Source organism: Oncorhynchus nerka, unplaced genomic scaffold (assembly GCF_034236695.1).
Source record: "Oncorhynchus nerka isolate Pitt River unplaced genomic scaffold, Oner_Uvic_2.0 unplaced_scaffold_1182, whole genome shotgun sequence".
Taxonomy (NCBI): Eukaryota; Metazoa; Chordata; class Actinopteri; order Salmoniformes; family Salmonidae; genus Oncorhynchus; species Oncorhynchus nerka.
Window position 1 is genome coordinate 40,498 of NW_027040151.1, and position 14,536 is coordinate 55,033.

Here is a 14,536-nt window from a genome sequence, read left to right on the forward strand (position 1 = left end):
GCATAGTTAGGCGTTTTGTGTTTTTTTTTCTGGGAGAATGGGAGTTTTATTGACTCTCTTTTGGATGTTTCCTGGGACTATAATCTTGGGGAGAGTGGGTGAGATTGAGGTCATAAACGACCAAATTGAAAAGGGCCTGGAAGTTTTTTGTTTTTTCATAAAAATTTGCAAATATACACACATAAAACATTTGTTAGGACTATTTGTTCTAGTGCAAAGGTATTTTAAAGGGGCACGCTCACATATGGAATTTCGTGAGTTTTTATTTTCTGAGTTTTAATTTCACAAGTGTTTTTTTTTATTTTAAGGATAAAGGGTTCTTTAATATGTCTAATGTGGTATGGAACATGACTATAAAGGGTGGTATGACCTTTGACCTTATCATGGCTATCTCTTGGGGTCTGATCAGCCTCAGGGGAGGGCCATTTGGATAATGAGTTTGTGGTCATTTGGGATACTAGTTTTAAGGTACATTAATTATAATGGAGTTTATAGTTCTGGGACACCCTTGACTACGACCGGTATCACTGCATGAAGAGGAATAAACAGACTCACCCCATCGCGACGTCCTCCAAAGGCTAACTCTCTAGCCCTCGCTATCTCCTTGCTTGCTAGTTCGGCATGCTAACTGCTAGCTTGTTTAGCCCAGGTCCGCTAACTACTACCTTGTTTACCCCGGCCTGCTAATCTGTTAGCTTGTTAGCACAGGCCTGCTAACCGTTAACCGCTAGTCAATGCCATCTCACCTGCTGTTGTTATGCTAGCTGATTAGCTGTTGTCTCACCCACTGTTTTAGCTAGCTTTCCCAATTCAACACCTGTGTTTACTGTATGCCTCGCTGTATGTCTCTCTCAAATGTCAATATGCCTTGTATACTGTTGCTCAGGTTAGTTATCATTGTTTTAGTTCACAATGGAGCCCCTAGTCCTATTCCTCACACCCCTGATACCTCCTTTGTCCCACCTCCCACATATGCGGTGACCTCACCCATTACAACCAGCATGTCCAGACATAAAACCTCTCTCATCATCACCCAGTGCCTGGGCTTACCTCCGCCGTACCCGCACCCCACCATACCCCTGTCTGTGCATTATGCCCTGAATATATTCTACCATGCCCAGAAACCTGCTCCTCTTATTCTCTGTCCCCAACGCTCTAGGCGACCAGTTTTGATAGCCCTTAGCCGCACCCTCATACTACTCCTTCTCTGTTCCGCGGGTGATGTGGAGGTAAACCCAGGCCCTGCATGTCCCCAGGCACCCTCATTTGTTGACTTCTGTGATCGAAAAAGCCTTGGTTTCATGCATGTCAACATTAGAAGCCTCCTTCCTAAGTTTGTTTTACTCACTGCTTTAGCACACTCTGCTAACCCTGATGTCCTTGCCGTGTCTGAATCCTGGCTCAGGAAGGCCACCAAAAATTCAGAGATTTCCATACCCAACTATAACATCTTCCGTCAAGATAGAACTGCCAAAGGGGGAGGAGTCGCAGTCTACTGCAGAGATTGTTATGCAGGTGAGTGAGGACCCAACAGCGATTCAACAGAAACAGAGTCTTTTAATGTCCAAACAGGGAAAACATAAATCCTCAATCTTTACAGGAGATGTCCAAACAGGGAAAACATAAATCCTCTATCTTTGCAGGAGAGTCCTCCTTCTAGTAGTAGAGGAGAATTGCAGGGCTAGCGGCAACAGACTGCAGGTCCCTCTGGGTAGGCGCGGGCCGTAGAGGACAGAGACACCTGCTCACACGCAGCATCTGATGAAGAGGCAGATTACGACAGGACGGAACAAGGGAAAAGCAAACAAGAATCCGACAAGGACAGAAGCAGAAACAGAGAGAGAAATAGAGACTTAATCAGAGGGCAAAAGAGGAGACAGGTGTGAGAGAGTAAACGAGGTCGTTAGGAGAATGGGGAACAGCTGGGAGCAGGAACGGAACGATAGAGAGAGAGAGAGATAGTAACCTAATACGACCAGCAGGGGGGGAAAGAGAAGAGAAAGCACAGGGACAAGACATAACATGACAGAGATAGCCTGCAAAGTAATGTCATACTTTCCAGGTCCATACCCAAACAGTTCGAACTACTAATTCTGAAAATTACTCTCTCCAGAAATAAGTCTCTCACTGTTGCCGCCTGCTACCGACCCCCCTCAGCTCCCAGCTGTGCCCTGGACACCATTTGTGAATTGATTGCCCCCCATCTAGCTTCTGAGTTTGTTCTGTTAGGTGACCTAAACTGGGATATGCTTAACACCCCGGCAGTCCTACAATCTAAGCTAGATGCCCTCAATCTCACACAAATCATCAAGGAACCCACCAGGTACAACCCTAACTCTGTAAGCAAGGGCACCCTCATAGACGTCATCCTGACCAACTGGCCCTCCAAATACACCTCCGCTGTCTTCAACCAGGATCTCAGCGACCACTGCCTCATTGCCTGTATCCGCTACGGTGCCGCAGTCAAACGACCACCCCTCATCACTGTCAAACGCTCCCTGAAACACTTCTGTGAGCAGGCCTTTCTAATCGACCTGGCCCGGGTATCCTGGAAGGACATTGACCTCATCCCGTCAGTTGAGGATGCCTGGTCATTCTTTAAGAGTAACTTCCTCACCATATTAGATAAGCATGCTCCGTTCAAAAAATGCAGAACTAAGAACAGATACAGCCCTTGGTTCACTCCAGACCTGACTGCCCTCGACCAGCACAAAAACATCCTGTGGCGGACTGCAATAGCATCGAACAGTCCCCGCGATATGCAACTGTTCAGGGAAGTCAGGAACCAATACACGCAGTCAGTCAGGAAAGCTAAGGCCAGCTTCTTCAGGCAGAAGTTTGCATCCTGTAGCTCCAACTCCAAAAAGTTCTGGGACACTGTGAAGTCCATGGAGAACAAGAGCACCTCCTCCCAGCTGCCCACTGCACTGAGGCTAGGGAACACGGTCACCACCGACAAATCCATGATTATCGAAAATTTCAACAAGCATTTCTCAACGGCTGGCCATGCCTTCCGCCTGGCTACTCCTACCTCGGCCAACAGCTCCGGCCCCCCGCAGCTCCTCGCCCAAGCCTCTCCAGGTTCTCCTTTACCCAAATCCAGATAGCAGATGTTCTGAAAGAGCTGCAAAACCTGGACCCGTATAAATCAGCTGGGCTTGACAATCTGGACCCTCTATTTCTGAAACTATCCGCCGCCATTGTCGCAACCCCTATTACCAGCCTGTTCAACCTCTCTTTCATATCGTCTGAGATCCCCAAGGATTGAAAGCTGCCGCAGTCATCCCCCTCTTCAAAGGGGGAGACACCCTGGACCCAAACTGTTACAGACCTATATCCATTCTGCCCTGCCTATCTAAGGTCTTCGAAAGCCAAGTCAACAAACAGGTCACTGACCATCTCGAATCCCACCGTACCTTCTCCGCTATGAAATCTGGTTTCCGAGCCGGTCACGGGTGCACCTCAGCCACACTCAAGGTACTAAACGACATCATAACCGCCATCGATAAAAGACAGTACTGTGCAGCCGTCTTCATCGACCTTGCCAAGGCTTTCGACTCTGTCAATCACCATATTCTTATCGGCAGACTCAGTAGCCTCGGTTTTTCGGATGACTGCCTTGCCTGGTTCACCAATTACTTTGCAGACAGAGTTCAGTGTGTCAAATCGGAGGGCATGTTGTCCGGTCCTCTGGCAGTCTCTATGGGGGTGCCACAGGGTTCAATTCGGGCAGACTCTTTTCTCTGTGTATATCAATGATGTTGCTCTTGCTGCGGGCGATTCCCTGATCCACCTCTACGCAGACGACACCATTCTATACACTTTCGGTCCGTCATTGGACACTGTGCTATCTAACCTCCAATCGAGCTTCAATGCCATACAACACTCCTTCCGTGGCCTCCAACTGCTCTTAAACGCTAGTAAAACCAAATGCATGCTTTTCAACCGATCGCTGCCTGCACCCGCTTGCCCGACTAGCATCACCACACTGGATGGTTCCGACCTTGAATATGTGGACACCTACAAGTACCTAGGTGTCTGGCTAGACTGCAAACTCTCCTTCCAGACCCATATCAAACATCTCCAATCGAAAATCAAATCAAGAGTCGGCTTTCTATTCCGCAACAAAGCCTCCTTCACTCACGCTGCCAAGCTTACCCTAGTAAAACTGACTATCCTACCGATCCTCGACTTCGGCGATGTCATCTACAAAATTGCTTCCAACACTCTTCTCAGCAAACTGGATGCAGTTTATCACAGTGCCATCCATTTTGTCACTAAAGCACCTTATACTACCCACCACTGCGACTTGTATGCTCTAGTCGGCTGGCCCTCACTACATATTCGTCGCCAGACCCACTGGCTCCAGGTCATCTACAAGGCCATGCTAGGCAAAGCTCCGCCTTATCTCAGCTCACTGGTCACGATGGCAACACCCATCCGTAGCACGCGCTCCAGCAGGTGTATCTCATTGATCATCCCTAAAGCCAACACCTCATTCGGCCGCCTTTCGTTCCAGTACTCTGCTGCCTTTGACTGGAACGAATTGCAAAAATCTCTGAAGTTGGAGACTTTTATCTCCCTCACCAACTTCAAACATCAACTATCTGAGCAGCTAACCGATCCCTGCAGCTGTACATAATCTATTGGTAAATAGCCCACCCATTTTCACCTACCTCATCCCCACAGTTTTTATTTATTTACTTTTCTGCTCTTTTGCACACCAATATCTCTACCTGTACATGATCATCTGATCATTTATCACTCCAGTGTTAATCTGCAATATTGTAATTATTCGCCTACCTCCTCATGCCTTTTGCACACATTGTATATAGACTCCCCTTTTTTCTCTACTGTGTTATTGACTTGTTAATTGTTTACTCCATGTGTAACTCTGTGTTGTCTGTTCACACTGCTATGCTTTATCTTGGCCAGGTCGCAGTTGCAAATGAGAACCTGTTCTCAACTAGCCTACCTGGTTAAATAAAGGTGAAATAAAAAAAAAATTAAAAAAAATAGTTTGAACCACAGATGAGAAAGTGGTTCAGGATTCTGTTTTAAAACATTAGCTATAAAGTTTTTGAATTGGCTATTATTGATTTGGTATTGTCATCATCTGACACTAATTAGCATAACGCAACGGACATAAATATTCCTAGAAAATATTCCTATTCATGAAAATCACAAGTGAAATATATTGAGACACAGCTTAGCCTTTTGTTAATCACCCTGTCATCTCAGATTTTCAAAATATGCTTTACAGCCAAAGCTAGACAAGCATTTGTGTAAGTTTATCGATAGCCTAGCATAGCATTTTGCCCAGCTAGCAGCAGGTAACTTGGTCACGAAAATCAGAAAAGCAATCAAATTAAATCGTTTACCCTTGATGAGCTTCGGATGTTTTCACTCATGAGACTATTATTTTTGTAGGCGAAATAGCTCCGTTTGTTCTTCACGTTTGGCTGAGAAATCGACCAAAATTGCGGTCACGACAACGGCGAAAAAATATTCCAAATTAGCTCCATAATATCGACAGAAACATGGCAAACGTTGTTTATAATCAATCCTCAAGGTGTTTTTCAAATATCTATTCGATAATATATCCACCGGGACAATTGTTTTTTCAGTAGGACCGATTGGAATAATGGCTACCTCTGTATTTTACGGAAGAATCACTCTGAGAGCCATCAGGTGACCACTTGCGCAATGTAGCCGCTTACGGGTATTCTTCAACATAAATGCGTAAAACTACGTCACAATGCTGTAGACACCTTGGGGAATACGTAGAAAAAGTAATCTGGTTGATAGCCCATTCACTGCTCAATAGGGACGCATTGGAACGCAGAGCTTTCAAAAGATGAGTCACTTCCGGATTGGATTTGTCTCAGGCTTTCGCCTGCAATATCAGTTCTGTTATACTCACAGACAATATTTTTACAGTTTTGGAAACTTTAGAGTGTTTTCTATCCTAAGCTGTCAATTATATGCATATTCTAGCATCTTGTCCTGACAAAATATCCCGTTTACTATGGGAACGTTTATTTTTCCAAAATGAAAATACTGCCCCTAGTCACAACAGGAAATAAATAAATAAGTTTCAGTTTTTAGGGGTGATAAATTACTGTAGATAAGGTATTCCACACTATGCAACATATATTACATTATTGATGGAACTGATTCTAAGGATAACTCATGTTATTGTCAGATAAAATACTGTGGACCCCTGAAGGAAAAAGCTTATTAGTATAGGAAGGATTTGATATGGTTAGCATTTGTTTTGGCTTTGTTTGACTATTAGAAGTTTTTTAAAATTGAAATAGTATTACATTTAACAGGGATATATGACAGCTATGATGATTTAGGATTATTCTTAGGATCGAGATTGATTGATTAAGGATATGTAAGGACTTTAGAGAAAAGCCATTGACAGGTTTTTTCTAAAAATCAATGATTTTAGATCAAGTCAAACAGTGAAACGCTTAGTGGTATTTGAAAGATAGGAGAGAAAAGGGTTACTGTTTAAATAGATAAATATATATATTTAAGAACATATATAAGTAGCACAGATACTTCAGTAGACAAGACACTTGACAGAGAATTGGTACAGGATAGATATGAATGGACGCATAAGGGAGAATTGGACATGTGGAGAATGAAAGGGGCGCTCCTACATGATGATGTCAGACATAAGGGTAATTTACTAATCTTAGCTAAGTCATTGCTTAGAGTAGGCAAGGTTGTTACCTGGGCAGAGCCAGGTATCAAATGGGGATTGGCCTATTTGATAATAAACTAATAAAAAAAAATGTTTAGCTAACAAATAGGCATAGACGTTAAAGATATAATCAGATAGAACAAATGAGAAACTGTTTGTTAACCAAACCTGTATGTCCAAGAATGTATGCACTACAGGTGAATTACAGGTGAAGTCACTCAATCCAGTCCCTGAGGAGAATAGATGGGAAGCAGCCTGTTGGGAGGGGCCATACCAAGGACTCCTGGTGACAGCTAGCTGAAAGAGCTACCTGGATTCATATCACACAGGGGTAAGACACTGACACTGGCGAACAATCACAGTGTTCGAGAGGAGAACTGGAATTAACAGAATTCCGGGGGCCATCTCTCGAATGAAGACTTCCTTTTCCCGTCATTCCATCCCTGTGTTTGTTCATAGAAGTGAAAGTGTGTCTGGCTTCTGGCTGCTGATGTGTTTTCCAGGAAGTTTGGGGCTTCATCGGTGTACTTGCCATCCTGAGCTGTCTGACCGTGGGAGCCATATTCCTGATACACTATGAACCCCGAGAAGGCCAGAGGGTAATATTGACACGTAGTTAGACAATGGGGATTTAGTATTAACCAAGCAGAAGAGATCACTTGATCTGGATAAACAGGAAGTGAGAGTGGGATTGGGAAGGATGTCTCAATGGAGTTCGATGTAGACCAAATGGGGCCTCTGACTCCTTGGCAGTTTAGGACTAAGAGCAGCCATTCTGGAAGACATCTATGCAAGTCCCTGTGTAGTTCATGGAAACAGGTTATAGCTCACATCATGTGAGAGGGCTACATAAATCTACATACCCAGTATGGAAGAAGATGGAGTGTAGTGAAAGTAAGGGTTTCAGTTGATAACCTAGTGCATTTAGGGTAGAAAAACTTAGAGCAGATGATTGCTCTATAGTCAGCCAGAATACAAGCAGGGTCCCTGTCAAAGCACATACTGACCGTGGAGTTGTCCAGAGCCAAGAGCCGGTGTGGATAGTTCAGATGAAAGATCTTAAGGAAGTAATTGAGATGGAAACTGGTTATGGGGATTCTAACCTATGGTTAGAATGGATTCAGTATGAAGCAGATCAGTAGCGAAAGAAGAATGTTAGGCCTGCGCCTCAGCAGAACCTCTGTTCATAACCATTCCCTTTCCATTTGATGGAATTGATACATATAGGGAAATGGCCTGTATGTTAAAACCTCTTGATACTACCCATCCGGGTCCGGGAGCGTAATCATCATCTGACACTAATTAGCATAACGCAACAAACATATATATTACTAGAAAATATTCAGATTCATGAAATCACAAGTGAAATATGTTGAAACACAGCTTAGCCTTTTGGTAATCACCCTGTCATCTCAGATTTGGAAAAAATGCTTTACAGACAAAGCAAGACAAGCATTTGTGTGAGTTTATCGATAGCCTAGCATATCATTTTGCCTAGCTAGCAGCAGGCAACCTGGTCACGAAAATCAGAAAAGCAATAAAATTAAATCGTTTACCTTTGATGAGCTTCGGATGTTTTCACTCACGAGACTCCCAGTTAAATAGCAAATGTTCCTTTTTCCAAAAACAATTATTTTTGTAGATGAAATAGCTCCGTTTGTTCTTCACATTTGGCTGAGAAATCGACTGGAAATTGCGGTCACGAAAACCCCGAAAAATATTCCAAATTAGCTCCATAATATCGACAGAAACATGGCAAACGTTGTTTATAATCAATCCTCAAGGTGTTTTTCAAATATCTATTCGATAATATATCCACCGGGACAATTGGCTTTTCAGTAGGACCGGGTGGAGAAATGGCTACCTCTGTATTTTACGCAATAATCACTCTGAGAGCCATCAGGTGACCACTTGCGCAATATAGTCGCTTACGCTCATTTCTTCAACATAAATGCGTAAAACTACGTCAAAATGCTGTAGACACCTTGGGGAATACGTAGAAAAGGGAATCTGGTTGATAGCCCATTCACTGCTCAATAGGCATCGGAACTGTCAGCTAAGTGGTGATGGATAATGGTGAGGGGTCAAGAGTTAATTCAGTTATATTGTCCGCTAGTAGGTCGGAAGAAACCTTTAAACCTGCTTTGTCGAGCGGAGGAGATTCATTCTAGAACCAATGACGTCATAGTTTATTTAACTAGGCAAGTCAGTTAAGAACAAATTCTTATTTTCAAAGATGGCCTAGGAACAGTGGGTTAACTGCCTGTTCAGGGGCAGAATAACAGATTTGTACCTTGTCAGCTCAGGGGTTTGAGCTTGCAACCTTCCGGTTACTAGTCCAATGCTCTAACCACTAGGCTACCCTGCCACCCCAATATAAACTGTTGTTCATGGTTACATGGCAGCGTGTTCCGAGAAGAAATACTATTATCTAATTTTGATAAGACTGGTCTCCGTCTATTTTATGCAAATAAGAATCTTTGTTGACCCGGATCTGTTCTCCACTCCCTTTACCATCCCCCCTTGGGAGAACAAGATACACATATCCTCCAGGTCAAAAGTTTTAGAACACCTAGTCATTCAAGGGGTTTGTAGAATAATAGTGAAGACATAAAAACTATGAAATGACACATGTAGTAACCAAAAAAGTGTTAAACAAATCAAAATACATTTTATATTTGAGATTCTTAAAATAGCCACCCTTTGCCTTGATGACAGCTTTGCACAATACATGATTCCATATGTGTTATTTCATAGTTTTGATGTCTTCACTATTATTCTACAATGTAGAAAATAGTTTTTTTTTAAACCCTGGAATGGGTAGGTGTTCTAAAACATTTGACTGGTAGTGTATGAACAGGATATTTCACATTTTCATTAGAAACACAGACTCCATACCAACTCACATCTCCCTGTGTTGTAGCCCAGTCTCAATGCATAAAAAATCTTGAATACAATATAATTTACAGCGTTTCTGGTGTTCAAGTCTCTAATCCTTCCCTCTAGTAAATCTGATCGGTCCCTATTTTCTGCAGATGAATGCCTTCAGTGACTGTGTGGGATTGAGATGCTAACAATGTGTTACAAAACACTTCCTCAATCATGAGCTTCACCTAGTCTACTGTAAGGCAGAACGGACCCTGGGTAGCAACAGACCAACACTGGGACGACCAACACACACTGTATGGCACAAACTAATGATTGATTGATTGAATGAACCTTAACTTGACGGATAGTCACCAGTTTACAGGCACAGATTGTTGTTCCGAGAAACACCCTTGTTATTTCAACTGAAGTCCACATGACAGTCCGTGTTTGGGTGATTGGTGATGATCTGTGTTAATGTGCATGAGTGTGAAAAGCTACTGAATTCACTCAGATAGAAGGAGACAGGTGTATTTACCTCCATTTGCAATCTGTAGTATGAATGAATTAGTTCACTTCAATATCTATAAAACACATACTGTCTGGTTGAGTTGATGTCTCTGTCGTGCAGATCAACCTTTGCTATTGTAAGTATTTAGTATTAGTATTGTAAGGTCAAGTGGTTATGTAGAGGTTTATTTTGAGGTGGTATTGTCCAACAGATTAAGCGTCTCCTTGGAAGCCATTTGTCTGCATGCTATCGGTGTCATCTCAAACAAGTTCAATGACTTGCCAGCAGCATCCTTAAGTCCTGTGGAACATTCCTGAAGCATCATACATTGAATGAAAACAACGGGGTCAGGGCATGAAAAAAAAATCATCTTTGACCTATTGTTCATGTGTTATTTCATTCAAGAAGCATTTTTCACCTCACATGATATTTGACAAAAGAGCTTAGATAACACATCACCTGTCCTAATGTCAGTCAGATGGATTCCAACCCATCCATGCCAGTTCAACGATGTAAAACAGAAAAACATCTGATAGGGACAGAGCAGAAGTATAAAAACATAGTTTTGACTCACACGTTGATTTAAAGGTGATTGTCATGAATTACCGTGAAAAGCATCCTTTTTGTGTTTGTGTAATCCTCACCATGGTAACAGGCGTGGAAAGAGAGTTAGAACACCTCAAGGAGCAATACCATGGGTGAATATGGATTGGATTGGTGAAAGGGTAGTGGATGGCTGTTTTCACCTATCCAGCCTACCCAAGGAGGGAATGAAGGATGTATTTACAAAGTCATCTGTAGCAGGACCAATTCATTACAATTTCATAGGCAAGTTTTGCACCGTTATGATCAGTATGCATTGTGTACCATTCATTTTGAATTGCTGTGGCCGTTCCCCCCACAGACACAATAACCCAAACCAAACACATAATGAAAACCTACTCATGAATCAATAAACTCACCATTATCTACAGTGGTAACAACACTAGTTGTGAAATACCTGTAATTGAAATGAACCAACATTCTGGTATGAAATCCTTGTATTAACCTTAATCTTTCTTAACTTAATCTTGATTATTTAGTCTCATCATTCATTTGTATTTAATTTAAATACCTTTCATGTGTCGTAAGTGCATAGTACTGGTGCAAATGCTCACTAGCCGACCAGGTGAACAATCTGTCGATGTGCCCTTGAGCAAGGCACTTAACCCTAATTGCTCCTGTAAGTGGCTCTGGATCAGAGCGTCTGCTAAATGACTAACATGTAAATAGAAAATATAAATCAGGCCAATGTACGAGACTAGCAGAGACAAGTTCAAGATATACAGAATTACTGTAACTCACAACTTTATTTCCCTTTTAGTTTCAGGTTATAATGAAAAGGTATTTTAACCTTTGTTTTCCAGTTCATTAAAACCAGTTACACCTGTCATGAAGAGAACATGTCCAGGGTGAGTTACAAAGGAAACGATGTTGGCATCTGCTCTGACATTCCTCCTGAATGGATGGTTGGTCTGAGAAGGTATAAAGGTTTGGAGGTTGGATGCTGGAGGCAGATAGGTAGAGAGGAATCCTCCAGAGAGATCCAGGCATCATGTCCTCCTCCACACCGGTGTTGCTGCATCTGCTGCTACTGGTCTCCCTGGCTTCAGCGGGACACTTCTATGTGTTCCAATATATTTCACTTGTGATTTTCATGAATAGGAAGATTTTCTAGGAAGATTTATGTCCATTGCGTTATGCTAATTAGTGTCAGGCGATGATTACGCTCCCGGATCCGGGTTTGAGAGTCACAAGAAGTTAAAACGTATGATTAATTATTTGAGGTAAAGAGGAATTATCATTAGGTTTGGTTTATGGTTCACTTTTGAGTTTCTGAATCGATGTAGCATAGTTAGGCGTTTTGTGTTTTTTCTGGGAGAATGGGAGTTTTATTGACTCTCTTTTGGATGTTTCCTGGGACTATAATCTTGGGGAGAGTGGGTGAGATTGAGGTCATAAACGACCAAATTGAAAAGGGCCTGGAAGTTTTTTTGTTTTTTCATAAAAATTTGCAAATATACACACATAAAACATTTGTTAGGACTATTTGTTCTAGTGCAAAGGTATTTTAAAGGGGCACGCTCACATATGGAATTTCGTGAGTTTTTATTTTCTGAGTTTTAATTTCACAAGTGTTTTTTTTTATTTTAAGGATAAAGGGTTCTTTAATATGTCTAATGTGGTATGGAACATGACTATAAAGGGTGGTATGACCTTTGACCTTATCATGGCTATCTCTTGGGGTCTGATCAGCCTCAGGGGAGGGCCATTTGGATAATGAGTTTGTGGTCATTTGGGATACTAGTTTTAAGGTACATTAATTATAATGGAGTTTATAGTTCTGGGACACCCTTGACTACGACCGGTATCACTGCATGAAGAGGAATAAACAGACTCACCCCATCGCGACGTCCTCCAAAGGCTAACTCTCTAGCCCTCGCTATCTCCTTGCTTGCTAGTTCGGCATGCTAACTGCTAGCTTGTTTAGCCCAGGTCCGCTAACTACTACCTTGTTTACCCCGGCCTGCTAATCTGTTAGCTTGTTAGCACAGGCCTGCTAACCGTTAACCGCTAGTCAATGCCATCTCACCTGCTGTTGTTATGCTAGCTGATTAGCTGTTGTCTCACCCACTGTTTTAGCTAGCTTTCCCAATTCAACACCTGTGTTTACTGTATGCCTCGCTGTATGTCTCTCTCAAATGTCAATATGCCTTGTATACTGTTGCTCAGGTTAGTTATCATTGTTTTAGTTCACAATGGAGCCCCTAGTCCTATTCCTCACACCCCTGATACCTCCTTTGTCCCACCTCCCACATATGCGGTGACCTCACCCATTACAACCAGCATGTCCAGACATAAAACCTCTCTCATCATCACCCAGTGCCTGGGCTTACCTCCGCCGTACCCGCACCCCACCATACCCCTGTCTGTGCATTATGCCCTGAATATATTCTACCATGCCCAGAAACCTGCTCCTCTTATTCTCTGTCCCCAACGCTCTAGGCGACCAGTTTTGATAGCCCTTAGCCGCACCCTCATACTACTCCTTCTCTGTTCCGCGGGTGATGTGGAGGTAAACCCAGGCCCTGCATGTCCCCAGGCACCCTCATTTGTTGACTTCTGTGATCGAAAAAGCCTTGGTTTCATGCATGTCAACATTAGAAGCCTCCTTCCTAAGTTTGTTTTACTCACTGCTTTAGCACACTCTGCTAACCCTGATGTCCTTGCCGTGTCTGAATCCTGGCTCAGGAAGGCCACCAAAAATTCAGAGATTTCCATACCCAACTATAACATCTTCCGTCAAGATAGAACTGCCAAAGGGGGAGGAGTCGCAGTCTACTGCAGAGATTGTTATGCAGGTGAGTGAGGACCCAACAGCGATTCAACAGAAACAGAGTCTTTTAATGTCCAAACAGGGAAAACATAAATCCTCAATCTTTACAGGAGATGTCCAAACAGGAAAACATAAATCCTCTATCTTTGCAGGAGAGTCCTCCTTCTAGTAGTAGAGGAGAATTGCAGGGCTAGCGGCAACAGACTGCAGGTCCCTCTGGGTAGGCGCGGGCCGTAGAGGACAGAGACACCTGCTCACACGCAGCATCTGATGAAGAGGCAGATTACGACAGGACGGAACAAGGGAAAAGCAAACAAGAATCCGACAAGGACAGAAGCAGAAACAGAGAGAGAAATAGAGACTTAATCAGAGGGCAAAAGAGGAGACAGGTGTGAGAGAGTAAACGAGGTCGTTAGGAGAATGGGGAACAGCTGGGAGCAGGAACGGAACGATAGAGAGAGAGAGAGATAGTAACCTAATACGACCAGCAGGGGGAAACGAAGAGAAGAGAAAGCACAGGGACAAGACATAACATGACAGAGATAGCCTGCAAAGTAATGTCATACTTTCCAGGTCCATACCCAAACAGTTCGAACTACTAATTCTGAAAATTACTCTCTCCAGAAATAAGTCTCTCACTGTTGCCGCCTGCTACCGACCCCCCTCAGCTCCCAGCTGTGCCCTGGACACCATTTGTGAATTGATTGCCCCCCATCTAGCTTCTGAGTTTGTTCTGTTAGGTGACCTAAACTGGGATATGCTTAACACCCCGGCAGTCCTACAATCTAAGCTAGATGCCCTCAATCTCACACAAATCATCAAGGAACCCACCAGGTACAACCCTAACTCTGTAAGCAAGGGCACCCTCATAGACGTCATCCTGACCAACTGGCCCTCCAAATACACCTCCGCTGTCTTCAACCAGGATCTCAGCGACCACTGCCTCATTGCCTGTATCCGCTACGGTGCCGCAGTCAAACGACCACCCCTCATCACTGTCAAACGCTCCCTGAAACACTTCTGTGAGCAGGCCTTTCTAATCGACCTGGCCCGGGTATCCTGGAAGGAC